We start from the raw sequence: 27,006 nt of genomic DNA, 5'->3' as shown, positions 1-27,006 counted from the left end.
GGTAGGTTCTTTACCCAGAGAGTAGTGGGGGCATGGAATGCACTGCCTGTGGAAGTAGTTGAGTCGGAAACATTAGGGACCTTCAAGCAGCTATTGGATAGGTACATGGATTACGGTAAAATGATATTGTGTAGATTTACTTGTTCTTAAGGGCAGCACGGTAGCATTGTGTATAGCACAATTGCTTCACAGCTCCAGGGTCCCAGGTTCGATTCCGGCTTGGGTCACTGTCTGTGCGGAGTCTGCACGTCCTCCCCGTGTCTGCGTGGGTTTCCCCCGGGTGCTCCGGTTTCCTCCCACAGTCCAAAGATGTGCATGGTAGCTGGATTGGCCATGATAAATTGCCCTTAGTGTCCAAAATTGCCCTTGGTGTTGGGTGGAGGTGTTGAGTTTGGGTAGGGTGCTCTTTCCAAGAGCCGGTGCAGACTCAGGGGGCCGAATGGCCTCCTTCTGCACTGTAAATTCAATGATGATCTATGATTAATCTAGGACAAAGGTTCGGCACAACATCGTGGGCCGAAGGGCCTGTTCTGTGCTGTATTTTCTATGTTCTATGTTCTATGTTTAAGGTTCTTTTGTCTGTATACTGTTCACAGGAACTCCACAGTGCTCTCTCTCACCACTGCTGTGTGGAGCTGGCACAGGGCAAAGACTGCACCTGGAACATTACCTATGTTAGGGCGAGCTCTGACCATATCATCAACAAATTTGGATATATGACTTTCTATGCCATTATCCAAGTCATTGATGAATAGTGTGAATAATTGAGGCCCCACTCCCTGTGGTACACCACTAGTCACTTCCTGCCAATTAGAGTAATTACCCATTATCCCCACTCTCTGTCGCCTGCCACGGAATTGAGGGCAAATTATTGACATGGTTAGTGTTGTGTTATTCGCCCTGGGTAACATGGACTGCAACTGCTTGCAGTTGTACCGGAAAGTTCAATACTTTCAATACTTAGCCGTTGGTTCAATACGATTTATTGAACTTCTGTAACAATGCACACAGCTTGCTGTGGGTTGACACTCTACTACTCTAAGTGTGCTAACTCTAACTAACTCGACCAGGCTAGCCCTGAGTCACGTGTAGAAGGGGCTAACTGATATATACAGCCTGACTGTCACTACAGTTGTCACCAGTGGAAAGAGGCGGAGTGCTGATGCCTCGTGTGTTGTATAGTAGGAAGTCCTCCTCTAGTGTTCTGTCTGGTGATTGGTTGTGTTCTGTCCTGTGTGTTGATTGGCTAACCTGGGTGTCTGTCATTGCCTGTCTGTATCTCATTATGTGCATGAGAGCATATTATGACATCCCTCCTTTTTAAAAAAAATTGACGGGTGCTTAGAGCATATACGACATATATACAGATATAACTATTTACAGTGAATGGCGAGTGAATGCATATGTACATGGAAGGTGTCTAGCGTGCAGATACAGAACAATATGTACAAAATAAATGTTTATAAGTCCAATCTCTGGGGCTGGCGTCGGATCCTTGTCGCCCGACTGAGAGGTGGAGTTGGGGACGACGGCACCTTGACAGGCGGGATTGCTGCCAGATTGGTGGCCTCGTGGAGCGAGGTGTCCGGAAAAGGCATAACGACAGCTGGGAACGTGAGATCCGGTGGTGGGCAGGCAAGTTTGCGTAGTGCCCTTCTGTTGTGCCTGACAATGGAGCCATCAGCCATGGGAACCACGAACCACCTGCGAGCAGCCTGTCGAACAACAACAGCTGGAGCTGACCAGCCTCCACCAGGCAACTGGATGCGAACAGCATCTTCCGGAGAGAGCACAGGCAGGTCAGTAGCATGAGCATCGTATGTCAGCTTTTGCCAGTTTCTGAGTTGCTGCACATTTTGCAACACTGGGAGGTGATCCAGGTCAGGTAAATAAATGGCCGGAACAGTCGTCCGCCGGTCACGATTCATAAGGAGTTGTGCCGGAGACAAACCGGTGGACAGAGGTGTTGCCCTGTACGCCAACAGCGCAAGGTTAAAGTCAGAAGCTGAGTCCGCAGCCTCGTAGAGCAGTTGCTTCACGATATGGACCCCTTTCTCAACCTTCCCGTTAGATTGCGGGTAGTGCGGGCTTGAGGTGATGTGCTTGAATTGGTACAGCCTGGCAAAGTTGGACCACTCTTGGCTGTGGAAGCAGGGACCATTATCACTCATGACAGTGAGCGGAATGCCATGCCTGGCAAACGTCTCCTTGCAGGCCTTGATGACTGTCCTTGATGTGAGGTCGGACCGTTTCACTACTTCGGGTAACTCGAAAAGGAATCGATGATGAGCACATAGCCACGCTCATTGGCGTGAAAAAGGTCGATTCCCACCTTAGACCACGGAGAGGTCACAATCTCGTGTTGCTGGAGTGTTTCTTTGGGCTGAGCAGGCTGGAAACGTTGGCAGGTCAAACAATCGAGGACCATGTTGGATATGTCCAGGCTGATTCCAGGCCAATAGACAGCCTGCCGGGCCCTGCGCCTGCATTTCTCGACACTGAGGTGTCCCTCGTGGATCTGTTTGAGCACTAAGCTCTGGAGGCTGCGAGGAATAAAGTTACGATCGAGCTTGAGGAGGATCCCCTCGATGACTGTCAGGTCGTCCTTAACATTAAAGAACTGAGGGCATTGCCCTTTCTGCCAACCATTTGCGAGGTGGTGCAAGAGCCACTGCATAAGTCTTGTCTCGAATGTTGACCACTCTTTCATCTGAGGTCGGGAGGTTGCTGGCACACAGTTGCACCCGTGCCTCAATTTGGCGGATGTATCTTGTAGCTTGTAGCTTGTAATCTTGTAGCTGCACTGGAACAGCTTGGTCGGGGCATGGCTAGTTCTGGAGCTGCACTGGAACAACTTGGTCGGGGCATGGCTAGTTCTGGAGCTGCACTGGAACAGCTTGGTCGGGGCATGGCTAGTTCTGGAGCTGCACTGGAACAGCTTGGTCGGGGCATGGCTAGTTCTGGAGCTGCACTGGAACAGCTTGGCCGGAGCATGGCTAGTTCTGGAGCTGCACTGGAACAGCTTGGTCGGGGCATGGCTAGTTCTGGTGCTGCACTGGGACAGCTTGGTCGGGGCATGGCTAGTTCTGGAGCTGCACTGGAACAGCTTGGTCAGGGCATGGCTAGTTCTGGTGCTGCACTGGAACAGCTTGGTCGGGGCATGGCTAGTTCTGGAGCTGCACTGGAACAGCTTGGTCGGGGCATGGCTAGTTCTGGAGCTGCACTGGAACAGCTTGGTCGGGGCATGGCTAGTTCTGGTGCTGCACTGGAACAGCTTGGTCGGGGCATGGCTAGTTCTGGAGCTGCACTGGAACAGCTTGGTCGGGGCATGGCTAGTTCTGGTGCTGCACTGGAACAGCTTGGTCGGGGCATGGCTAGTTCTGGAGCTGCACTGGAACAGCTTGGTCGGGGCATGGCTAGTTCTGGAGCTGCACTGGAACAGCTTGGTCGGGGCATGGCTAGTTCTGGAGCTGCACTGGAACAGCTTGGTCGGGGCATGGCTAGTTCTGGAGCTGCACTGGAACAGCTTGGTCGGGGCATGGCTAGTTCTGGAGCTGCACTGGAACAGCTTGGTCGGGGCATGGCTAGTTCTGGAGCTGCACTGGAACAGCTTGGTCGGGGCATGGCTAGTTCTGCAGCTGCACTGGAACAGCTTGGTCGGGGCATGGCTAGTTCTGGAGCTGCACTGGAACAGCTTGGTTGGGGCATGGCTAGTTCTGGAGCTGGACTGGAACAGCTAGGTCGGGGCATGGCTAGTTCTGGAGCTGCACTGGAACAGCTTGGTCGGGGCATGGCTAGTTCTGGAGCTGCACTGGAACAGCTTGGTCGGGGCATGGCTAGTTCTGGTGCTGCACTGGAACAGCTTGGTCGGGGCATGGCTAGTTCTGGAGCTGCACTGGAACAGCTTGGTCGGGGCATGGCTAGTTCTGGAGCTGCACTGGAACAGCTTGGTCGGGGCATAGCTAGTTCTGGAGCTGCACTGGAACAGCTTGGTCGGGGCATGGCTAGTTCTGGAGCTGCACTGGAACAGCTTGGTCGGGGCATGGCTCGTTCTGGAGCTGCACTGGAACAGCTTGGTCGGGGCATGGCTAGTTCTGGAGCTGCACTGGAACAGCTTGGTCGGGGCATGGCTAGTTCTGGAGCTGCACTGGAACAGCTTGGTCGGGGCATGGCTAGTTCTGGAGCTGCACTGGAACAGCTTGGTCGGGGCATGGCTAGTTCTGGAGCTGCACTGGAACAGCTTGGTCGGGGCATGGCTAGTTCTGGAGCTGCACTGGAACAGCTTGGTCGGGGAATGGCTAGTTCTGGTGCTGCACTGGAACAGCTTGGTCGGGGCATGGCTAGTTCTGGAGCTGCACTGGAACAGCTTGGCCGGGACATGGCTAGTTCTGGAGCTGCACTGGAACAGCTTGGTCGGGGCATGGATAGTTCTGCAGCTGCACTGGAACAGCTTGGTCGGGGCATGGCTAGTTCTGCAGCTGCACTGGAACAGCTTGGTCGGGGCATGGCTAGTTCTGGAGCTGCACTGGAACAGCTTGGTCGGGGCATGGCTAGTTCCGGAGCTGCACTGGAACAGCTTGGTCGGGGCATGGCTAGTTCTGGTGCTGCACTGGAACAGCTTGGTCGGGGCATGGCTAGTTCTGGAGCTGCACTGGAACAGCTTGGTCGGGGCATGGCTAGTTCCGGTGCTGCACTGGAACAGCTTGGTCGGGGCATGGTTAGTTCTGGAGCTGCACTGGAACAGCTTGGTCGGGGCATGGCTAGTTCTGGAGCTGCACTGGAACAGCTTGGTCGGGGCATGGCTAGTTCTGGAGCTGTACTGGAACAGCTTGGTCGGGGCATGGCTAGTTCTGGAGCTGCACTGGAACAGCTTGGTCGGAGCATGGCTAGTTCTGGAGCTGCACATGAACAGCTTGGTCGGGGCATGGCTAGTTCTGGAGCTGCACTGGAACAGCTTGGTCGGGGCATGGCTAGTTCTGGAGCTGCACTGGAACAGCTTGGTCGGGGCATGGCTAGTTCTGGAGCTGCACTGGAACAGCTTGGTCGGGGCATGGCTAGTTCTGGAGCTGCACTGGAACAGCTTGGTCGGGGCATGGCTAGTTCTGGAGCTGCACTGGAACAGCTTGGTCGGGGCATGGCTAGTTCCGGAGCTGCACTGGAACAGCTTGGTCGGGGCATGGCTAGTTCTGGAGCTGCACTGGAACAGCTTGGTCGGGGCATGGCTAGTTCTGGAGCTGCACTGGAACAGCTTGGTCGTGGCATGGCTAGTTCTGGAGCTGCACTGGAACAGCTTGGTCGGGGCATGGCTAGTTCTGGAGCTGCACTGGAACAGCTTGGTCGGGGCATGGCTAGTTCTGGAGCTGCACTGGAATAGCTTGGTCGGGGCATGGCTAGTTCTGGAGCTGCACTGGAACAGCTTGGTCGGGGCATGGCTAGTTCTGGAGCTGCACATGAACAGCTTGGTCGGGGCATGGCTAGTTCTGAAGCTGCACTGGAACAGCTTGGTCGGGGCATGGCTAGTTCTGGAGCTGCACTGGAACAGCTTGGTCGGGGCATGGCTAGTTCTGGAGCTGCACTGGAACAGCTTGGTCGGGGCATGGCTAGTTCTGGTGCTGCACTGGAACAGCTTGGTCGGGGCATGGCTAGTTCTGAAGCTGCACTGGAACAGCTTGGTCGGGGCATGGCTAGTTCTGGTGCTGCACTGGAACAGCTTGGTCGGGGCATGGCTAGTTCTGGAACTGCACTGGAACAGCTTGGTCGGGGCATGGCTAGTTCTGGAGCTGCACTGGAACAGCTTGGTTGGGGCATGGCTAGTTCTGGAGCTGCACTGGAACAGCTTGGTCGGGGCATGGCTAGTTCTGGTGCTGCACTGGAACAGCTTGTTCGGGGCATGGCTAGCTCTGGAGCTGCACTGGAACAGCTTGGTCGGGGCATGGCTAGTTCTGGAGCTGCACTGGAACAGCTTGGTCGGGGCATGGCTAGTTCTGGAGCTGCACTGGAACAGCTTGGTCGGGGCATGGCTAGTTCCGGAGCTGCACTGGAACAGCTTGGTCGGGGCATGGCTAGTTCTGGAGCTGCACTGGAACAGCTTGGTCGGGGCATGGCTAGTTCTGGAGCTGCACTGGAACAGCTTGGTCGGGGCATGGCTAGTTCAGGAGCTGCACTGGAACAGCTTGGTCGGGGCATGGCTAGTTCCGGAGCTGCACTGGAACAGCTTGGTCGGGGCATGGCTAGTTCCGGAGCTGCACTGGAACAGCTTGGTCGGGGCATGGCTAGTTCCGGAGCTGCACTGGAACAGCTTGGTCGGGGCATGGCTAGTTCCGGAGCTGCACTGGAACAGCTTGGTCGGGGCATGGCTAGTTCCGGAGCTGCACTGGAACAGCTTGGTCGGGGCATGGCTAGTTCTGGAGCTGCACTGGAACAGCTTGGTCGGGGCATGGCTAGTTCTGGAGCTGCACATGAACAGCTTGGTCGGGGCATGGCTAGTTCTGAAGCTGCACTGGAACAGCTTGGTCGGGGCATGGCTAGTTCTGGAGCTGCACTGGAACAGCTTGGTCGGGGCATGGCTAGTTCTGGAGCTGCACTGGAACAGCTTGGTCGGGGCATGGCTAGTTCTGGTGCTGCACTGGAACAGCTTGGTCGGGGCATGGCTAGTTCTGGAGCTGCACTGGAACAGCTTGGTCAGGGCATGGCTAGTTCTGGAGCTGCACTGGAACAGCTTGGTTGGGGCATGGCTAGTTCTGGTGCTTCACTGGAACAGCTTGGTCGGGGCATGGCTAGTTCCGGAGCTGCACTGGAACAGCTTGGTCGGGGCATGGCTAGTTCTGGAGCTGCACTGGAACAGCTTGGTCGGGGCATGGCTAGTTCTGGAGCTGCACTGGAACAGCTTGGTTGGGGCATGGCTAGTTCTGGTGCTTCACTGGAACAGCTTGGTCGGGGCATGGCTAGTTCCGGAGCTGCACTGGAACAGCTTGGTCGGGGAATGGCTAGTTCTGGAGCTGCACTGGAACAGATTGGTCGGGGCATGGCTAGTTCTGGAGCTGCACTGGAACAGCTTGGTCGGGGCATGGCTAGTTCTGGAGCTGCACTGGAACAGCTTGGTTGGGGCATGGCTAGTTCTGGAGCTGCACTGGAACAGCTTGGTCGGGGCATGGCTAGTTCTGGTGCTGCACTGGAACAGCTTGGTCGGGGCATGGCTAGTTCTGGAGCTGCACTGGAACAGCTTGGTCGGGGCATGGCTAGTTCTGGAGCTGCACTGGAACAGCTTGGTCGGGGCATGGCTAGTTCTGGAGCTGCACTGGAACAGCTTGGTCGGGGCATGGCTAGTTCCGGAGCTGCACTGGAACAGCTTGGTCGGGGCATGGCTAGTTCTGAAGCTGCACTGGAACGGCTTGGTCGGGGCATGGCTAGTTCTGGTGCTGCACTGGAACAGCTTGGTTGGGGCATGGCTAGTTCTGGAGCTGCACTGGAACAGCTTGGTCGGGGCATGGCTAGTTCTGGTGCTGCACTGGAACAGCTTGGTCGGGGCATGGCTAGTTCTGGAGCTGCACTGGAACAGCTTGGTCGGGGCATGGCTAGTTCTGGAGCTGCACTGGAACAGCTTGGTCGGGGCATGGCTAGTTCTGGAGCTGCACTGGAACAGCTTGGTCGGGGCATGGCTAGTTCCGGAGCTGCACTGGAACAGCTTGGTCGGGGCATGGCTAGTTCTGGAGCTGCACTGGAACAGCTTTGTCGGGGCATGGCTAGTTCTGCAGCTTCACTGGAACAGCTTGGTCGGGGGATGGCTAGTTCCGGAGCTGCACTGGAACAGCTTGGTCGGGCATGGCTAGTTCCGGAGCTGCACTGGAACAGCTTGGTCGGGGCATGGCTAGTTCCGGAGCTGCACTGGAACAGCTTGGTCGGGGCATGGCTAGTTCCGGAGCTGCACTGGAACAGCTTGGTCGGGGCATGGCTAGTTCTGGAGCTGCACTGGAACAGCTTGGTCGGGGCATGGCTAGTTCTGGAGCTGCACTGGAACAGCTTGGTCGGGGCATGGCTAGTTCTGGAGCTGCACTGGAACAGCTTGGTCGGGGCATGGCTAGTTCTGGAGCTGCACTGGAACAGCTTGGTCGGGGCATGGCTAGTTCTGGAGCTGCACTGGAACAGCTTGGTCGGGGCATGGCTAGTTCTGGTGCTGCACTGGTACAGCTTGGTCGGGGCATGGCTAGTTCTGGAGCTGCACTGGAACAGTTTGGTCGGGGCATGGCTAGTTCTGGAGCTGCACTGGAACAGCTTGGTCGGGGCATGGCTAGTTCTGGAGCTGCACTGGAACAGCTTGGTCGGGGCATGGCTAGTTCTGGAGCTGCACTGGAACAGCTTGGTCGGGGCATGGCTAGTTCTGGAGCTGCACTGGAACAGCTTGGTCGGGGCATGGCTAGTTCTGGTGCTGCACTGGAACAGCTTGGTCGGGGCATGGCTAGTTCTGGAGCTGCACTGGAACAGCTTGGTCGGGGCATGGCTAGTTCTGGAGCTGCACTGGAACAGCTTGGTCGGGGCATGGCTAGTTCCGGAGCTGCACTGGAACAGCTTGGTCGGGGCATGGCTAGTTCCGGAGCTGCACTGGAACAGCTTGGTCGGGGCATGGCTAGTTCTGGAGCTGCACTGGAACAGCTTGGTCGGGGCATGGCTAGTTCTGGAGCTGCACTGGAACAGCTTGGTCGGGGCATGGCTAGTTCTGGAGCTGCACTGGAACAGCTTGGTCGGGGCATGGCTAGTTCTGGAGCTGCACTGGAACAGCTTGGTCGGGGCATGGCTAGTTCTGGAGCTGCACTGGAACAGCTTGGTCGGGGCATGGCTAGTTATGGAGCTGCACTGGAACAGCTTGGTCGGGGCATGGCTAGTTCTGGAGCTGCACTGGAACAGCTTGGTCGGGGCATGGCTAGTTCTGGAGCTGCACTGGAACAGCTTGGTCGGGGCATGGCTAGTTCTGGAGCTGCACTGGAACAGCTTGGTCGGGGCATGGCTAGTTCTGGAGCTGCACTGGAACAGCTTGGTCGGGGCATGGCTAGTTCTGGAGCTGCACTGGAACAGCTTGGTCGGGGCATGGCTAGTTCTGGAGCTGCACTGGAACAGCTTGGTCGGGGCATGGCTAGTTCTGGAGCTGCACTGGAACAGCTTGGTCGGGGCATGGCTAGTTCTGGAGCTGCACTGGAACAGCTTGGTCGGGGCATGGCTAGTTCTGGAGCTGCACTGGAACAGCTTGGTCGGGGCATGGCTAGTTCTGGAGCTGCACTGGAACAGCTTGGTCGGGGCATGGCTAGTTCTGGAGCTGCACTGGAACAGCTTGGTCGGGGAATGGCTAGTTCTGGAGCTGCACTGGAACAGCTTGGTCGGGGCATGGCTAGTTCTGGTGCTGCACTGGAACAGCTTGGTCGGGGCATGGCTAGTTCTGGAGCTGCACTGGAACAGCTTGGTCGGGGCATGGCTAGTTCTGGAGCTGCACTGGAACAGCTTGGTCGGGGCATGGCTAGTTCTGGAGCTGCACTGGAACAGCTTGGTCGGGGCATGGCTAGTTCTGGTGCTGCACTGGAACAGCTTGGTCGGGGCATGGCTAGTTCTGGTGCTGCACTGGAACAGCTTGGTCGGGGCATGGCTAGTTCTGGAGCTGCACTGGAACAGCTTGGTTGGGGCATGGCTAGTTCTGGTGCTGCACTGGAACAGCTTGGTCGGGGCATGGCTAGTTCTGGAACTGCACTGGAACAGCTTGGTCGGGGCATGGCTAGTTCTGGAGCTGCACTGGAACAGCTTGGTCGGGGCATGGCTAGTTCTGGAGCTGCACTGGAACAGCTTGGTTGGGGCATGGCTAGTTCTGGAGCTGCACTGGAACAGCTTGGTCGGGGCATGGCTAGTTCTGGTGCTGCACTGGAACAGCTTGGTCGGGGCATGGCTAGTTCTGGAGCTGCACTGGAACAGCTTGGTCGGGGCATGGCTAGTTCTGGAGCTGCACTGGAACAGCTTGGTCGGGGCATGGCTAGTTCTGGAGCTGCACTGGAACAGCTTGGTCGGGGCATGGCTAGTTCTGGAGCTGCACTGGAACAGCTTGGTCGGGGCATGGCTAGTTCTGGTGCTGCACTGGAACAGCTTGGTCGGGGCATGGCTAGTTCTGGTGCTGCACTGGAACAGCTTGGTCGGGGCATGGCTAGTTCTGGAGCTGCACTGGAACAGATTGGTTGGGGCATGGCTAGTTCTGGTGCTGCACTGGAACAGCTTGGTCGGGGCATGGCTAGTTCTGGAGCTGCACTGGAACAGCTTGGTCGGGGCATGGCTAGTTCTGGAGCTGCACTGGAACAGCTTGGTTGGGGCATGGCTAGTTCTGGTGCTGCACTGGAACAGCTTGGTCGGGGCATGGCTAGTTCTGGAACTGCACTGGAACAGCTTGGTCGGGGCATGGCTAGTTCTGGAGCTGCACTGGAACAGCTTGGTCGGGGCATGGCTAGTTCTGGAGCTGCACTGGAACAGCTTGGTCGGGGCATGGCTAGTTCTGGTGCTGCACTGGAACAGCTTGGTCGGGGCATGGCTAGTTCTGGAGCTGCACTGGAACAGCTTGGTCGGGGCATGGCTAGTTCTGGAGCTGCACTGGAACAGCTTGGTCGGGGCATGGCTAGTTCTGGTGCTGCACTGGAACAGCTTGGTCGGGGCATGGCTAGTTCTGGAGCTGCACTGGAACAGCTTGGTCGGGGCATGGCTAGTTCTGGAGCTGCACTGGAACAGCTTGGTCGGGGCATGGCTAGTTCTGGAGCTGCACTGGAACAGCTTGGTCGGGGCATGGCTAGTTCTGGAGCTGCACTGGAACAGCTTGGTCGGGGCATGGCTAGTTCTGGTGCTGCACTGGAACAGCTTGGTCGGGGCATGGCTAGTTCTGGTGCTGCACTGGAACAGCTTGGTCGGGGCATGGCTAGTTCTGGAGCTGCACTGGAACAGCTTGGTTGGGGCATGGCTAGTTCTGGTGCTGCACTGGAACAGCTTGGTCGGGGCATGGCTAGTTCTGGAGCTGCACTGGAACAGCTTGGTCGGGGCATGGCTAGTTCTGGAGCTGCACTGGAACAGCTTGGTCGGGGCATGGCTAGTTCTGGAGCTGCACTGGAACAGCTTGGTTGGGGCATGGCTAGTTCTGGAGCTGCACTGGAACAGCTTGGTCGGGGCATGGCTAGTTCTGGTGCTGCACTGGAACAGCTTGGTCGGGGCATGGCTAGTTCTGGAGCTGCACTGGAACAGCTTGGTCGGGGCATGGCTAGTTCTGGAGCTGCACTGGAACAGCTTGGTCGGGGCATGGCTAGTTCTGGAGTTGCACTGGAACAGCTTGGTCGGGGCATGGCTAGTTCTGGAGCTGCACTGGAACAGCTTGGTCGGGGCATGGCTAGTTCTGAAGCTGCACTGGAACAGCTTGGTCGGGGCATGGCTAGTTCTGGTGCTGCACTGGAACAGCTTGGTCGGGGCATGGCTAGTTCTGGAGCTGCACTGGAACAGCTTGGTTGGGGCATGGCTAGTTCTGGAGCTGCACTGGAACAGCTTGGTCGGGGCATGGCTAGTTCTGGTGCTGCACTGGAACAGCTTGGTCGGGGCATGGCTAGTTCTGGAGCTGCACTGGAACAGCTTGGTCGGGGCATGGCTAGTTCTGGAGCTGCACTGGAACAGCTTGGTCGGGGCATGGCTAGTTCTGGAGCTGCACTGGAACAGCTTGGTCGGGGCATGGCTAGTTCCGGAGCTGCACTGGAACAGCTTGGTCGGGGCATGGCTAGTTCTGGAGCTGCACTGGAACAGCTTGGTCGGTGCATGGCTAGTTCTGGAGCTGCACTGGAACAGCTTGGTCGGGGCATGGCTAGTTCCGGAGCTGCACTGGAACAGCTTGGTCAGGGCATGGCTAGTTCCGGAGCTGCACTGGAACAGCTTGGTCGGGGCATGGCTAGTTCCGGAGCTGCACTGGAACAGCTTGGTCGGGGCATGGCTAGTTCCGGAGCTGCACTGGAACAGCTTGGTCGGGGCATGGCTAGTTCTGGAGCTGCACTGGAACAGCTTGGTCGGGGCATGGCTAGTTCTGGAGCTGCACTGGAACAGCTTCGTCGGGGCATGGCTAGTTCTGGAGCTGCACTGGAACAGCTTGGTCGGGGCATGGCTAGTTCTGGAGCTGCACTGGAACAGCTTGGTCGGGGCATGGCCTGTTCTGGAGCTGCACTGGAACAGCTTGGTCGGGGCATGGCTAGTTCTGGTGCTGCACTGGAACAGCTTGGTCGGGGCATGGCTAGTTCTGGAGCTGCACTGGAACAGCTTGGTCGGGGCATGGCTAGTTCTGGAGCTGCACTGGAACAGCTTGGTCGGGGCATGGCTAGTTCTGGAGCTGCACTGGAACAGCTTGGTCGGGGCATGGCTAGTTCTGGAGCTGCACTGGAACAGCTTGGTCGGGGCATGGCTAGTTCTGGAGCTGCACTGGAACAGCTTGGTCGGGGCATGGCTAGTTCTGGTGCTGCACTGGAACAGCTTGGTCGGGGCATGGCTAGTTCTGGAGCTGCACTGGAACAGCTTGGTCGGGGCATGGCTAGTTCTGGAGCTGCACTGGAACAGCTTCGTCGGGGCATGGCTAGTTCTGGAGCTGCACTGGAACAGCTTGGTCGGGGCATGGCTAGTTCCGGAGCTGCACTGGAACAGCTTGGTCGGGGCATGGCTAGTTCTGGAGCTGCACTGGAACAGCTTGGTCGGGGCATGGCTAGTTCTGGAGCTGCACTGGAACAGCTTGGTCGGGGCATGGCTAGTTCTGGAGCTGCACTGGAACAGCTTGGTCGGGGCATGGCTAGTTCTGGAGCTGCACTGGAACAGCTTGGTCGGGGCATGGCTAGTTCTGGAGCTGCACTGGAACAGCTTGGTCGGGGCATGGCTAGTTCTGGAGCTGCACTGGAACAGCTTGGCCGGGGCATGGCTAGTTCTGGAGCTGCACTGGAACAGCTTGGTCGGGGCATGGCTAGTTCTGGAGCTGCACTGGAACAGCTTGGTCGGGGCATGGCTAGTTCTGGAGCTGCACTGGAACAGCTTGGTCGGGGCATGGCTAGTTCTGGAGCTGCACTGGAACAGCTTGGTCGGGGAATGGCTAGTTCTGGAGCTGCACTGGAACAGCTTGGTCGGGGCATGGCTAGTTCTGGTGCTGCACTGGAACAGCTTGGTCGGGGCATGGCTAGTTCTGGAGCTGCACTGGAACAGCTTGGTCGGGGCATGGCTAGTTCTGGAGCTGCACTGGAACAGCTTGGTCGGGGCATGGCTAGTTCTGGAGCTGCACTGGAACAGCTTGGTCGGGGCATGGCTAGTTCTGGTGCTGCACTGGAACAGCTTGGTCGGGGCATGGCTAGTTCTGGTGCTGCACTGGAACAGCTTGGTCGGGGCATGGCTAGTTCTGGAGCTGCACTGGAACAGCTTGGTCGGGGCATGGCTAGTTCTGGAGCTGCACTGGAACAGCTTGGTCGGGGCATGGCTAGTTCTGGAGCTGCACTGGAACAGCTTGGTCGGGGCATGGCTAGTTCTGGAGCTGCACTGGAACAGCTTGGTCGGGGCATGGCTAGTTCTGGTGCTGCACTGGAACAGCTTGGTCGGGGCATGTATAGTTCTGGAGCATAAGTCTTCAGTGCTATTGGCAGAGTGTTGTTAGGGCCCATGGATTTTACTGTATCCACTGTACTCACTGATGATTCTGAACTCACTGACACAGCAATGACCTCGCACTGGAAAAAGTGCAGAACAAATGCATTATATTTGAAACACTTTTGAAGGTTTTAATGCGATTCACACCTGATTGCAGTGTAACACTGCTGCTTTGCAGTAAAGTGTATCCACAATGCACACCAGACTCATTCCTGGCCAAACTTCCTGCATTCTCTAAGCCTCTTATGTCCCCTGTGCCACTGCATAATTGGAAGTTGGAGACCACCCATCTGATGATGAAAACCTGCATGGAAGTGGCAGAGGTGGTCAGTAGCCATGGGGGGTCAGTAGCCGGTAGGCTGCAAAGCAGGAAAAGAGTGAATCACCTTCTACCTCAATGTGCTCACATTGCACATGTCTGTGGCACATGTGGCGGGGGTGTCCTCCTGAGATCTTGATGTATGTTCCCCGCATTGAAGTCTGGGCACCCTAATAGGCTCTGGGGAGCTGGAGAATGCTGGCTGGGAAGGTTACATACAGGGAGAGCTGTGCTATAATGTGTTGTGCAGACAGACCAGAGATTGTGGATACCTACCTGAAGAGTTGATCCATCCAGATGAGGAATTCATCATTCTTCCATTGTCTTCACAGAAGAGGCTCTCCCCACCTGTGAAAGGTAGAGGACAGGTTAAGAATTTCCAAACTTGGCAGTACTGACAGAGATGGAAGACATCCTGCATCCGACCAGTCAACAAGGAGGCAGGTGATTGGCAGGAGAGAAGCCAGGGTTAGTGCTGGGGGGTAGTGAGCTTCTTAGCAGGAACGGGGAACGGGATGCCATGCGTCATGTGTTGCATATCTGTGCTGAGATCCAGCTATCCTTATTCAGTGTCCCTCCTCATTGTTGGTGTACATTCATGCAGATTATTCCTTCAGTTGGTTACTCCACGGCTTCAGCCAACAGCGACCCCAAAGGTCCACTGTTAATCTCTGAACAAGTGTGGAGCTCAGAGGGGTGCACAATCCCATCCTTACTGCATACCAGCAGCAACTTAGATACCAGCACCTTGATGAGTTTGCATGTGTCAGGTAGTTTGAGAACCATACGAGCACTGGACCGGCTGTCAGTTGTCGAGACAGAAAAGTCTCTAACTCTCGGACAAGTGTCGGAGATGAGGCGTACGACAAGCCTCTGGAGTCATCTGTGAATGTTGAATGCCAAAAGAAGGTGTGTGAAGATCCTGGGAGAGATTACAGACACCCTGGCAACAGTGGAGTCCAGCCAGACCATGAGTGCTGCATCACCGTTTCTTCCGAACCGTTGACTTCCTCCATAGAGAGATTGATTACTCTCATGGAGAGCCAGACCCTGTAGCTCAGTGAGGGGATTCTGGGTATATCTATGGTCAATGATCTCAGGTGTGAGGAATGGATAAGGCATCTATTGTCGACACTAGATCCTTGTGTATCTTGTGTAAGCCGGCAGGGTCATGTGGACCTCAGGTTGGCAGATCAATAGCAGCCATCTGCATCTGGGGCTCCTCTCAGGGCATTCCTGATAGTGACAGGGATTCCTCTACTCTTCTGCCAGTGCTACCGGCCAGATGTGGAGTTACAAAGAGTTACAATGCAACCGACTAATGGGGGGAGATCTGTGCCAGCTGGAGTCTGTGGGCACCAATCAGAGCCTGATAGCTCTGCATTTGTTCACAGGCTCATTTGTATCTGTTTAGCCTATCAGCATTCAGATTTTCATTGGTCAAGTGCCATAGAGCTGGAAAACACTGGACGTTGAGGTGACTCGGAGGGAGGCAGCAGTCAAGGCAAAGATCTCCTGTTTACTTAAATAACTTTTTGGCGAATTGGCAAAAAAAGCCACGAGGGAGGAGGATGGTGAGCCAGCCAGCTGGTCAGGACTCGGAAGCAAGCCGTCATCGAAGGGAGAAAGGGTGGTCCAACTCCCAAGCCAGGGCTGGGGAGGCCATAGCCAGGCAGCCAGCAGCGAGGCGAGGTCGTCAAGGTGAGGTGCGGGGCGTCACCAGGGCCAGGTGAATTGGCGAAAAAAGCCATGAGGGAGGTAGTGAGTGAGGCAGCCAGCTAATCTGGACTCGGGGTTGCTGTTGTCGAGCAGTGTTGAGAGCATGGGTGACTCGCCTTACCACGTACCCACCCACTCCCCCCCTCCCCAACCCCCCGCCCCCTGGGCTGAGGAGGGCAATAAAAGCCTGCTCTTTCACAAAATTCCATTCATTAAAATCAAGAAAGCTAATTAATATGAAGAGACACTGATCCGGCGGTCAAAAACACAGAAAATTGAAAGTAAGGTCAGAGGGCGAAGATAGGCAAAAAGACAGTTTGTCATTTTACTTAAAAAAGTTTGATGAATTGAGCAGTAGACAAACTGCACATTCATCCTCATCCACCAAATGTATGGATGAATTATCTGAAGCAAAGTCCTTAGCAGGGAAGTTTGAAAAGTGCAATATTGCTGTTTTTACTCTTCTTTGGGACAGTTTATTTCAAAGAATTAGCGGCATTAGCAAATTGCTGAAAATGTTGATCCATCTTTATTGAATGCTGCACAATTGTTAGCCTCAGTTAAAAATGTTGTCATGGATGTTTGAAATACAATATAATCAAAGCTGGGGGTCACCATCACCAACAGTCTGTCCTGGTGCACACACGTTGATACTGCAGTAAAGAAAGCCCAACAACATCTCTACTTCCTGCGGAAGCTAAAGAAATTCGGCATGTCTGCATCAACTCTCACAAACTTCTACAGATGTGCCATAGAGAGCATCCTATCCGGCTGCATCACAGTTTGGTATGGCAACTGCTCGGTCCAAGATCGCAAGAAACTGCAGAGTGTGGTGAACTCAGCCCAACGCATCACACAAGCTTGCCACCCTCACATTGATTCTGTCTACACCTCCTGCTGCCTCAGGAAGGCAGACAGCATTATCAGAGACCCCTCCCACCCAGGCTTTGCCTTCTTCCAGACCCTTCCATCAGGCAGAAGATACAGAAGTCTGAAGACCCACACATCCAGACATAGGAATAGTTTCTTCCCCACAGCTATTATACTCCTCAACGACTCCCCCTCGGACTGATCTTTTCCCTGTAGGAACATTATTCACGAAGTCGTATGCTACTTTTGCTGATGTATTTGCTTTGTTTGGCCCTTGTTCCACACACCAATCATAATTTGTCGATGTACAAAAAGATTATTTTTTTTGTCTACGATGTATGCACTGTGTACGTTCCCTTGGCCGCAGAAAAATATTTTTCACTGTACTTCAGTACATCTGACAATAATTCAAACAATCAATCAATCAAAGCTTAGTGGAAGCAGAGGCACATTAACAAAAAATATAGGTTCCTCTGATGAGGAGAAATGTACAAGACACGGGAAGTTATATTTTGATGAAACTAGAGACAATGGAATCAATTTATTAGGGATAGAGAAGACCATCAGTGAGGCTGTCAATGTTATTTAAGACATAATAATGACGCAATTGCAGAGTAGAAGTGAATCTCTGAAGGCAATTGTTGATTTATTTTCGACAGAAAGTTCGATAAAAATGCCAAAAGCCATTGCAATAAGAAATTAAGTGAATTCTACCGCTAGGAGACAGACACAAATCTTCATGAAGATGAAATAAAACAATTCATTCATTTAATCGATAATGATGAGCTCTGTGCTTCAAGATCACCAGCTGATTTGTAAAAACCTGTACGTGATGGTGTGCTGGTAACCTTTCCAAATGTAGAAACCATTCTGAAAATATTTTTAACAATACCTGTACCACATGCTTCCAGTGAATGTTCTTTTTCAGTATTGAAAGGAGTTGAACATTATTTGAGAAGTACAGTGAGTCAGGAACATTTGACAAATTCAGCAGTATTGACGATTGAAAGTGCTTCTTTACGAGATTTTACCCACGATGATGTAATTGATGATTTTGTGAAAAAAAAGTTATCTAAGTTGCCATTCCAACAAATGATGGGCGGCACGGTAGCACATTGGTTAGCACTGTTGCTTCATAGCTTCTTTGTCCCAGGTTCAATTCCCGGCTTGTGTCACTGTGCGGAGACTGCACGTTCTCCTCGTGTCTGCGTGGGTTTCTTCTGGGTGATCCGGTTTCTTCCCACAAGTCCCGAAAGACGTGCTGTTCGGTGATTTGGACATTCTGAATTCTCCCTCTGTGTACCCGAACAGGCTCTTGGAATGTGGCGACTAGGGGATTTTCACAGTAACTTCATTGCAGTGGTAATGTAGGCCTACTTGTGACACTAATAAAGATTATTATTTTTCGTTGATAAATTTTGAGTACCCAATCATTTTTTCCAATTAAGGGGCAATTTAGCGTGCCAACCCACCTAACCTGCATATCTGTGGGAGTGAAACCCACGCAGTCATGAGGAGAATGTGCAAACTCCACACAGACAGTGACTCGGAGCCGGGACCGAACTGGGGTCCTCAGCGCCGTAGGAAGCAGTGCTAACCCCTGTGCCACCACACCACCCCTAAGATCATTATTATTAAGAAGAAAATCTTTAAAAATCTGTCTGTCTTCCACATTCTCTTGTTTAAATTCTGTTTTCCAAAATGGACTATTGCTGGTCTGATATAATGGCTGCAGCTGGTCACATGCTGATAGTTCCAATCACCATCACTCCCAAGACTAGTCTTTAGAGCGTCTCTAGGACAAAGAAAGAAATCCTGCCACACAAACCCACTGATATGGGACTTGGATTCACTGGACTCCACTCATGTGAATTTCCGGAAATAACTTCTGTGATTTTGTGAGAGGAAGTGAAGAAGTTAACCTTTGAAACTGAATGGAAGTCTGAAATACACTGAATGGCAGCTAATGCATCTTGTTGATTGGAGTATTTGCTCCTGCACTGGCCTCTGCTGCAGTGATGTGATTGGCTGATTTTTCCATCTCTTTGTACATCACGTTCCCTGTTTGCTCAACTCAAGACTCATACATCGAAATATTGACCATCTCACCCATCATCCTGACAAGAGGTAAGCTTGGATTTCAATCATTCATCCAGGAATGTTTTTACAAGTTGAAAAGCGCTAAAGCAGTTAAGCAGTGATTGATTTGTATATTTTCGTGGCTTGTGCCTTCACATTCTGTGGGGTGAGGGTGGGCAGGGTTGGGCGGGGATGTCATAATTGAGGGGAGGGGAGTGATATCATGTGGGGGGAGGACAGAAATGGAGATCAGCACCCCACCCCACAAAGTGTACCATTAAGGTTGCCATAGGATGCCATAGCGACAGAGGAGGTTCTTCCTAATGAGCAAAATTATCTTATTGAAACTTTGAGAACACTGAGAAGCCTTAATAGAGTGGGCGTGGGGAAGGTGTTTCCATTAGTAGGAGAGTCTAGAACCCGAGGGCACAACCTCAGCATGAAGGGACAATTTGAAAATTGAGATGAGGGGGAATTTCTTCAGCTCGACGGTGGTGAATCTGTGGAACTCATTGAACCATAGAATACCTACAGTGCAGAAAGAGGCCATTCAGCCCATCTGGTCTGCACCGACCCCCACCAAACATGCACATCCCTGGACACGAAGGAGCAATTTTTTAAAATCATGGCCAATCCACCTAACCTGCACATCTTTGGGCTATGGGAAAAACCGGAGCACCTGGAGGAAACCCATGCAGACACCGGTAGAGCGTACAAACTCCATGCAGACAGTCACCTAAAGCTGAAATTGAACCAATGTGCCTGGCACTTAGAGGTGGCAGTACTAACCACAATGCCATCATCCCGCATTGCTGCAGAAGGCAGTGGGGGTCAAGTCACTGAGTGTCTTTAAGTGGGTGTTATGGGCGAGGCGTTTTCAGAACCCCAAAATGTATCATGGAGTTCAACCAACCTCCCCCTTTAATGGATTTGTTGCTTTTCCTAGCACACGGCTTTTCCCGAGGTGTGGGATTACAATTTTGGACACGTGGGTTTTTAAACACAAACACTGTTTATTCCATGAACTCAACTTAACATCTTAAATAAACATTGGATCTCTTAACACCCCTTACTTCAAAGATAACTCAGAAAATATTGCAACAGTAAATAATTCCCTAAAATGTTCCTTCAAACTTCCAAGAGACTTAAAACCTTTAAACAAAATCACATCAGGTTAAAGGCTTTACAATTGTGAGTTTAAATCACCCAAATGATCCAGAGATGGTCTTTTATGGCAGAGATCCAGCTCACTGCAAAACACAGACACACACCCAGCTCTTTTCCTCCAAACTGCAAAACTAAACTGCAAAATGGCTGACCTGACCTCAGCTCCACCCACTCTCTGACATCACTGTTTTCTTAAAGGTACATTGCTTAAACATCCATGTCTTAAAGGTAACCTCACATGACAAGAGATAGATAAGTTCTTGATTAATAAGGGGATCAGGGCTTACGGGGAGTAGGCAGGAGAATATGGATGAGAAACAGATTAGCCATGGTCGAATAGCAGAGCAGACTAGATGGGCCGAATGGCCTAATTCTGCTCCTATATCTCATGGTCTTAAAACACACGAGCCTTCATGCCATCAGGTGACTAGAGGATGCCCACCAAGACCATCCCGCCCAAGGAGCCATCAAGATCAGCAGCCTGCCTGCAGCGCAGCTGACTGAACGGAGGGAGTTCCACCACCAGCATCCAGAAATGAATGAATCGTTGTGGACACAGAAGGACCTTCATTGGTATTCACGGGATGTGTAAGGCTGAATGTTGTATTGTTCATTTGCTCCTTATTTACATTGAAAACATTCAATGGTTTCTGCATGTTAATGTGTGGACTGGAGACTACCTGACATTGACTGGTGCTGTAATGCCAAGACATTTCCAAATGAAAATCAGAGGCCCTCCTAAGAGAGATATGTAGAAGTGAACCATTTGGATGTCTGAAGTGAAAGTTTCATTAAAAATCAGGTGGCACCTCTCACTGCTGTTTGCAAAGCCTTTGTTGAATCTGCACATAACCAGGATCTTCCTTCTTTATTGAGCACCCAGTCACCACTGGGCACCATGTGAGTCACCATGGTCATATGGCAACCTCATGTTCCTCCTCTACGTCATTGCTGGACTCATCATGTAAGGATGCATGGCAGTCCTCCACGCCTTCACCTACAAGCACACCTCCCCTCTACAACAACAATCAAGAACACATGACCCAGGTGTGCACATCACCAAAAATCTGTCTATGGTCCACCCACGTCGACGTTAGAACATAGAACATAGAACGATACAGCGCAGTACAGGCCTTTCGGCCCACGATGTTGCACCGAAACAAAAGCCATCTAACCTACACTATAGGTCCAAGAAATGGCTGATGAAATTCAACGTGGGCAATTGCGAGGTCTTGCACTTTGGAAAAAAGAATAGAGGCATGGACTATTTTCTAAACGGTGACAAAATTCATAATGCTGAAGTGCAAAGGGACTTGGGAGTCCTAGTCCAGGATTCTCTAAAGGTAAACTTGCAGGTTGAGTCCGTAATTAAGAAAGCAAATGCAATGTTGTCATTCATCTCAAGAGGCTTGGAATATAAAAGCAGGGATGTACTTCTGAAGCTTTATAAAGCATTAGTTAGGCCCCATTTAGAATACTGTGAGCAATTTTGGGCCCCACACCTCAGGAAGGACATACTGGCACTGGAGCGGGTCCAGCGGAGATTCACACGGATGATCCCAGGAATGGTAGGCCCAACATACGATGAACGTCTGAGGATCCTGGGATTATATTCATTGGAGTTTAGGAGGTTGAGGGGAGATCTAATAGAAACTTACAAGATAATGAATGGCTTAGATAGGGTGGATGTAGGGAAGTTGTTTCCATTAGCAGGGGAGACTAGGACCCGGGGGCACAGCCTTAGAATAAAAGGGAGTCACTTTAGAACAGAGATGAGGAGAAATTTCTTCAGCCAGAGAGTGGTGGGTCTGTGGAATTCATTGCCACAGAGGGCGGTGGAGGCCGGGACGTTGAGTGTCTTTAAGACAGAAGTTGATAAATTCTTGATTTCTCGAGGAATTAAGGGCTATGGAGAGAGAGCGGGTAAATGGAGTTGAAATCAGCCATGATTGAATGGTGGAGAGGACTCGATGGGCCGAATGGCCTTACTTCCGCTCCTATGTCTTATGGTCTTATAGAACATAGAACATAGTTATGACCAATAAAGCACAAAAGCGCCTTTACTTCCTCAGGAAACTAAGGACATTCGTCATGTCCGCACTGACTCTTACCAACTTTTACAGATGCACCATAGAAAGTATCTTATCTGGCTGCATCACAGCCTGGTATGACAACTGCTCGGCTCAAGACCGCAAGAAACTTCAGAGAGTCGTGAACACAGCCCAGTCCATTACACAAACCTGCCTCCCATCCATTGACTCTATCTACACCTGGGGAAAGCGGGCAGAATAATCAAAGACCCCTCCCACCCGGCCTACTCACTCTTCCAACTTCTTCCATCGGGCAGGAGGTACAAAAGTCTGAGAACACACACGAACAGATTCAAAAACAGCTTCTTCCCCACTGTTACCAGACTCCGAAACGACCCTCTTATGGACTGACCTGATTAATACTACACCCTGTATGTTTCACCCGATGCCAGTGTCTATGTATTTACATTGTGGACCTTGTGTATTTTCATTTCTTTTCATGTACTAAATGATCTGTTTGAGCTGCTCGCAGAAAAATATATTTTCACTGTACTTCGGTACACATGACTATGAACAAATCCAAATCCAATCCAGTGCCTAGTGCAACGCACCACAAATGCGGCCAAGGCAGCGAACATTCATCTGTGGTTCTCACTGTGGTCACACAGCTTGAGGTCCGGCTGGCATTGTTTCTCTATTCTGTTTCAGTGTATGAATGTCTGATGGGAATTGCAGTCCAAAGATGTATAGGTTAGGTGGATTTGCCAAGCTAAATTGTCTCTTAATATCCAGGGATGTGCAGGTTAGATTGTGGGGATTGGGCAGCTTGGGCTGGCTGTGGACCTGGGTTGAGTGCTCTTTCGGAGGGTCAGTTCTGACCCAATGGCTAGATGGCTTCCTTCTGCGCTGTCGGGATTCAATGGTTCTTCTAAGTTAAGCTACCTCCTTAACAGATAGCTCTTGTGTCTTGGTAAACAACCATTCAGTTGGGCAAAGGCTGAGAACAAGGTGGGAGAGCCTGAGAATGTATAGATCATGGCTGCTCCCGGGCTATTGAGCACTTACCTGCACGATGTAGAGATGGCGAGTGTCATAATATACACACAGGTATATGATGGTGCACAGACAGGCAGTGATTGACACACAGGATGACCAGTGAACACACAGAACACAGCAGCCAATCACCAGACAGGACACAACCACGATAAGGCTAGAGGGCACCAGTTTTCCCGCTCTCTTGGGATGCAGCCTCTGAGACAGTCAGAGCCCACATGGTGGATGTTCTAGTTGCTGCTCACAAGCTCTGACTGTCTCAGAGGCTGGATCCCAAAAGAGCGGGAAAACTAGGGCCCTCTGGCTTTATAGTGATTGTGTCCTGTCTGGTGATTGGCTGCTGTGTTCTGTGTGTTCACTGGTCATCCTGTGTGTCAATCACCGCCTGTCTGTGCACCATCATATACCTGTGTGTATATTATGATATCTCCCCCCCCCTTTTTTGTTCTGAATAGAAATGTGTGTGGGTCAATAAATAGTGAGTGGTGTGCGTGTACAGGAGCCTGACTATATACAAAGTATGTTAACATATTCACATGGGAAGGTGTCTAGTGCAGATAGAGGGCAGATAACAAATTAGAACGAAACAATATGTACAGATGTGTAAACGGATCACAAGGTAATGCAACATTCAGTCTATAAAGTCAGTCTCTGTGGCGGGTGACAAGTTCTGGTTGACCGCCTCAAGGGTGGGTCAGGGGCCCCCTGCACTGCAACGGGCGGAACTGCCTCCAATGTAGAGGTTGGTAAAAGAACTGGCAGATTGGTGGCCTTGTGGAAGGGCGCGTCCTGAGGAACCAGCATGCGAGGCAGCACGGTAGCATTGTGGCTAGCACAATTGCTTCACAGCTCCAGGGTCCCAGGTTCGATTCCGGCTTGGGTCACTGTCTGTGCGGAGTCTGCACATCCTCCCCGTGTGTGCGTGGGTTTCCTCCGGGTGCTCCGGTTTCCTCCCACAGTCCAAAGATGTGCAGGTTAGGTGGATTGGCCATGATAAATTGCCCTTAGTGTCCAAAATTGCCCTTAGTGTTGGGTGGGGTTACTGGGTTATGGGGATAGGGTGGCGGTGTTGACCTTGTGTAGGGTGCTCTTTCCAAGAGCCGGTGCAGACTCCTTGGGCCGAATGGCCTCCTTCTGCACTGTAAATTCTGTGTAAATTGTGAGGCGGGACATCACGTTCAGGTGGCGGACGTGGAAGTAGCCGCAGTGCCCGCCTATTACGCCGAAGAAAGGAGCCATCATGCATGTGAACGAGGAACGATCTCGGGGCCACTTGCTTAACCACCACAGCCGTGGCAGACCAGCCACCGTCAGGTAGCTGAACACGAACTCGGTCAGCAGGAGCCAGAGCAGGGAGACTGTGGCATGGGCGTCATACGCCGACTAGCATTGATCCCAGGACTGCTGCATCCTCTGCAAGACCGGAAAATTGTCAAGGTTCGGGATGTGGATAGCCGGCACCGTCGTCCGTAGTGTACGGTTCATTAGCAGCTGTGCAGGGGACAGGCCAGCGGACAAAGGAGTCACACTGTAGGCTAACAGCGCCAGGTTAAAATCCGAACCCGAGTCAGCAGCTTTGCACAACAGTCTTTTAACAATGTGGACCCCCTTTTCAGCCTTCCCATTCGACTGGGGTTAGTGGGGGCTTGAAGTCACGTGCGTGAAATTGTACAGCCGGACAAAATCTGTCCACTCCTGGCTGAAGAACCAAGGGCCATTATCAGTCATAACTGTAAGTGGAATGCCATGACGGGCAAAAATCTCTTTGCATGCCTTGATGACCGTTGCTGATGTGAGGTCAGTCAGTCTGACCACCTCGGAGTAGTTGGAAAAGTAGTCCACGAGGAGGACATAGTCTCAGCCCTTTGCATGAAAGAGGCCAATACCAACTTTGGACCATGGGGAGGACACCAGTTCATGCGGCTGTAGAGTCTCTTTGGGCTGAGCCGGCTGCAACCTTTGGCACGTTGGGCAACTGAGGACCGTGTTGGCGATATCCTGACTGATGCCTGGCCAATATGCTGCCTCTCGGGCTCGATGGCTTCATTAATATGCCGTCCACTACCGCTAGATCGTCCTTTATATTCTAACACTGGGGGCACTGCCCCTTTTGCCAACCCTCCGTGAGATGTCGCATCACCCGCTGGAGTAAAGGATCCTTGGCCGTCTCCTGACGAATTTGCACGACCCTTTCATCAGTGGCCAGAAAGTTGGATGCACAAAACTTCACCTGAGCGTCTATCTGACAGACAAAGTCCGACTGCTCACATGGCGTGGTGATGGATCTAGAGAGTGCGTCGGCCACAATGAGCTCTTTGCCCGGGGTGTAGACCAGGTCGAAATCGTAGTGGTGGAGTTTGAGGAGGATACGTTGTAGCCATGGCGTCATATCATCGAGGTCTTTTTGGATGATGTGAACCACTGGCCTGTGGTCTGTCTCGACCGTGAATTTGGGGAGTCCATACACGTAATCATGGAATTTGTCAATCCCTGTGAGGAGGCCCAGGCATTCTTTATCAATCTGAGCGTATCGTTGCTCAGTTGGCGTCATGGGTCTAGGGGCATATGCGACTGGGGCCCAGGAGGAGGATTCGTCCCGCTGGAGGAGTACTGCCCCAATGCCAGCCTGGCTCGCATCGGTGGAGATCTTGGTCTCCTTGACGGAGTCGAAAAATGCCAATACCGGGGCCTTGGTGAGTTTCGCTCTGAGCTCACACCACTCTTGCTCATGAGCAGGGAGCCACTGGAAGTCTGTAGTTTTTTTGACAAGATTGCGGAGAGCTGTGGTGTGTGATGCAAGGTTGGGGATAAACTTCCCAAGGAAATTGACCATCCCTCGGAAGCGGAGGACCGCCTTCTTGTGCTCTGGGATCTTCATGGCGTTGATCGCCGCCACCTTGTCTGCATCTGGCTGCACACCGAACTGTGAAATATGGTCGCCAAGGAACTTTATTTCTGCTTGGCCAAACAAGTATTTGGCTCTATTGAGTCGGAGGCCATGCTCGTGGATCCTGTGGAACACCCACTTGAGGCGATCGATGTGTTCCTGAGGAGTTGTGGACCAGACAATGATGTCATCGATGTACACTCGCACCCCCTCGATGCCCTCCATCATTTGCTCCATTATGCGGTGGAACAACTCCAAGGCGGAGATGATGCCAAAGGGCATCCGATTGTAACAGTAGATTGGAACAGGCCGAACGGGGTGTTAAATGTGCACAACTTTTCACTGGACGCGTCCAGCTGTATTTGCCAAAACCCCTTGGAGGCATCCAGCTTCGTGAAAAGCTTGGCGTGAGCCATTTCACTGGTGAGCTCTTCTCGTTTAGGCATAGAGTAGTGTTCCCTCATTATGTTACGGTTCAAATCTTTGGGGCCGATGCAAATGCGAAGTTCCTGTAGCACCATCGAGGCGAGACGTAAAGAAATTCAATAGAGGCTTTATTGAGCAGACTTGTTCCCCAGCAGCTCAGTCACAGAATGCAGCTGCGGGGATTAACCCAGGTTCTTATCTGGGTGGAGCCCAGTAGGCGACAGATCCAATCGGGATCCAGCATCTGTTCTCCAATAGCTCCTTGGCATTCATGGTGTACCGTATTACCCTTAATACATACCACCACATTCTCCCCTTGTTAAAAAAGAACCCGGCGGGGTGGTGGGTGGTATGGTGGTAGGGGTTTACAGGGTCGGTGCCTTAACCATTGAACTATATACAACCATGCCGCTTTTACTGGGCCACTGAATTATTCACATTTGACCCGATTAGCAGCGTTAACTATTTACAACAATGCCGCTTTACTGGGCCACTGAATTATATACATCTTAAGTCGATTCGATGAGTCGAGATGGTGCTCTGGTCGCCCTTTCCGATCGTCTCAGCCCGGGTGGTGGTGGTGGTGCTGGCTCGGGTCCAGTCGACTCTGGGAGCATCGCGCTGTCCCCTTCTGTTTCCTTACTCCTGGACGGGCCTGGGAGGAGAACCGATCCCTCCGGGAAGGGGGTGGCTGTGGGGAGCTCCGGCGGGCGCCAGGTCCCGCAGAGAGACCGTGTCCTGTCGGCCGTCTGGGTACGCCACGTAGGCGTACTGCGGGTTTGCGTGGAGTAGAT

The sequence above is a fragment of the Scyliorhinus torazame genome, chromosome 12, assembly GCF_047496885.1.
Source record: "Scyliorhinus torazame isolate Kashiwa2021f chromosome 12, sScyTor2.1, whole genome shotgun sequence".
NCBI lineage: Eukaryota > Metazoa > Chordata > Chondrichthyes > Carcharhiniformes > Scyliorhinidae > Scyliorhinus > Scyliorhinus torazame.
This window is presented reverse-complemented; position numbering follows the sequence as displayed.